Source organism: Acomys minous (assembly GCF_964271855.1).
Source record: "Acomys minous genome assembly, chromosome: 2".
Classification (NCBI taxonomy): domain Eukaryota; kingdom Metazoa; phylum Chordata; class Mammalia; order Rodentia; family Muridae; genus Acomys; species Acomys minous.
In genome coordinates this window covers 13,801,716-13,804,627 of record NC_140484.1, presented here as the reverse complement: position 1 = coordinate 13,804,627, position 2,912 = coordinate 13,801,716, and positions in this window count along the sequence as shown.

Sequence of the window (2,912 nt, the reverse complement as noted above, 5' to 3'; positions counted from 1 at the left end):
ATTAAAAAAAAAAAGATTAGTGGACAGGTCCCCTTATTCATAGGAAAGAACTGACTCACCAGATATTGCAGTACAAATCTGCCATCTTAGTGCTTGGAAGACTGAGGTGGGACTGAGTCTGTGCCCTAGGCTGTACAGTGAGAGCCTTCTCAAAAAGCTGGTGTAGAACTGTCACGTGCCTAAGTTTTGGCAGGCATTCAGGAGATCGATATGGCATTTCATTTGTAGAAGACTATTAAATCTCTGTAGGAAATTACTTCAGATTTCCCCAGTCTAGTTTTGAAGAGAAGCCAACAATCACATTCATTTGAACACTACCACATTCAAAAGATAAAAAGTCAGAACCTTATTCTTTTTTAGAGACAGTGTATCATGTATTCTGGGCTGATGTCTAACCCTGTCTCAAAATAGAGGAAGGCTGGAGAGATGGCTTAGTGGTTAAAAATGCTTGCTGTGCGATCTTGAGCACCAAAGTCTGGATCCCAACACGTCTTGCTCTGAAGGACGCAACACCCTCTTCTGGCTTCCCCCTGCATACACAAGTAAGTACATACACTAACACAGGTGACACACACATTGTTTTGTTTTGTTGAGATAGCGTCTATGTCCTCCTGGAACTCCCTATATAGGCCAGGTTAGGCTCAAATTCCGAGCGCCTCTGTCTCTGCCACCTGAGTGCTGGGGTGCTAAGATGTACCACCTGCCTGGCTTCTAGCTCTATTTTAAAATCAGACTCTCAGGAGTTAGGGAGATAAGTCAGCAAAGTGCTTGCCATACAAGTTTTAGAATCTGAGTTCTATCTCTAGCACCCACATAAAAACCTAGACTTGGTAGTATGTGTTTGCAAATGAGCGCTTGTTAGGCAGAAAAGGAGAATCTCAACAGTTCTGTTGGCCAGCCAACTGTCCACATCAGTGAGTCCCAGTAAAGAAACCATTTTTTAGCTAGGCCTAGTGGCCCATGCCTTTAATCCCAGCACTTGGGAGGCAGAGGCAGGTGGATCGCTGAGTTTGAGGCCAGTCTGGTCTACAAAGTGAGTGTAGGACAGCCAAGTCTAACACAGAGAAACCCTGTCTCAAAAAAAAACCAAAAAACAAACAAACAAACAAACAAAAAGAACCAAAAAAAAAAAACCCCACCATTTCTTTGTTTTGGTTTGGTGTTTTGAGACAGGGTTTCTCTGTGTAGCCTTGGCTCTCCTAGATTTTCTTTGTAGACCAGGCTGGCCTTGAACTCACAGAGATCTGCCTGCCTCTGACTCCCAAGTGCTGGGATTACAGGTGAATGCCAGAAACCATACAATAAACAAACAAACAAACAAACAAACAGCACCTCATAAAACCACCTGAGTGATTTGTAACATAAACCTCCATCCCAAATCAGATTTTTTAAAAAAATTTATTGTGTGTACAAGAGCATGCCACAACAAACATGTGGAGGTCAGGACTATTTGTAGGAACTGGCTCTCACTACCATGTGGGCTCCAAGTATCAAACCCAAGTCATCAGGCTTGGGAGCAGGTGACATTACCCACTGAGCCATCTCTCTGTGGCTCACAAATGAGGATTTCTGGTTCAATAAAGTGTTACTGTAGGGTTCGAACTTTTTCAAACCTACTTTATTTGGGGTTTTTAATATTTGTATCTCCCTTCCAACCCACCTACCCTAGATAGGAGAGAAAAGAGGCTAATGGGAACAGGAGAAATAAGACCATCTTAGACTCAGTTCCTGGGAGCAAGTCCACTGGCGGAGTTGGCAGGATTCCAGCAGACCCATTAAACAGCAAACTAGCAATTCGGCAAAGGAGACTGCGACGGCAGCCACTGGAACCTGGAACCCTGCAACCCCGAAACGTTCTCTGGAGCGGTTCTCTCTAGGAGCATCTTGAAGTGGAGCAATGAACAGCCAAACAACAGGAAACAATACCAAGACCAAAAGGCCCAGCCTCTTGTTTTGGGCTCATACATACATATATCCTCTCAGAGTCTGTACTAGGATGTTTATCAGTTGGCAAGGACCAAGCCCCTGCAAGAGACGGATTCTCTTCTGGTGGATAAACATCACCTGTTCCCTCACAAGCCTGTTCCCCATCTCACACTTGGGATCAAAACAAAAACCTGTTTTCATCCACTACAGGTTACTTCTTCAGACTCTAATTCTCTGTGTACACCTGAGATTTGGGGCCACATTATAAAGTTTATACTAACAGTGTATCTTACTTGTGGGCACGTTCTGGGGTATAATAGTTAATCAAATCACCCCATTTACAAATGCACTACATGCCTACTCCCAACAAAAACTGTGACTGTTACAGTAAACTCACTGGCAAGCACCATTACATTAATATCTGACAATTAAGCACTATCCCTGCATGACAACTGAAGCAGGCCAGCTAGAAACTTATGCCTGTTTTTCCTCAACTCCAAAATATATGCCCAGTCCCCTTGCATTTAATTTGCATCCTTTGGCTTTGATAACTCTATGCATAAAAGCTTCCTGAGTCATGCAAGCTGCTCCAGTGACTCCCTGAACCTGAGGATGGCCTTGGAAATCCCTAGGTAGGCGCTGGCGATCGCCAAGTCATCTGTGAAGGGCACCTGAAGTGGCAACGAACGCCACAGCTGTCTACTGTCATAACAGCAGCTTAGCGCAGCACAGCATCAGTGAGTGCAAAGGTGCTTTAACTACCTAGTAATGGCAGTTTAATTCAGACACCCTGCCTTTTGAACTTTTTTTTTTAATTCAGTCGTGGCTCAGTGGGTAAAGGTACTTGGCACCACGCCTGACTCCCTGAGTTTGAACCCCAGGACCCACATGGTGGGAAGAGAGGTGAGTCTCCTGCTCTCCTCCTGTCCTCCTATAGCACGTACACACACAATAATAAAATAAAGAAAAATGTTAACACTTCAAAA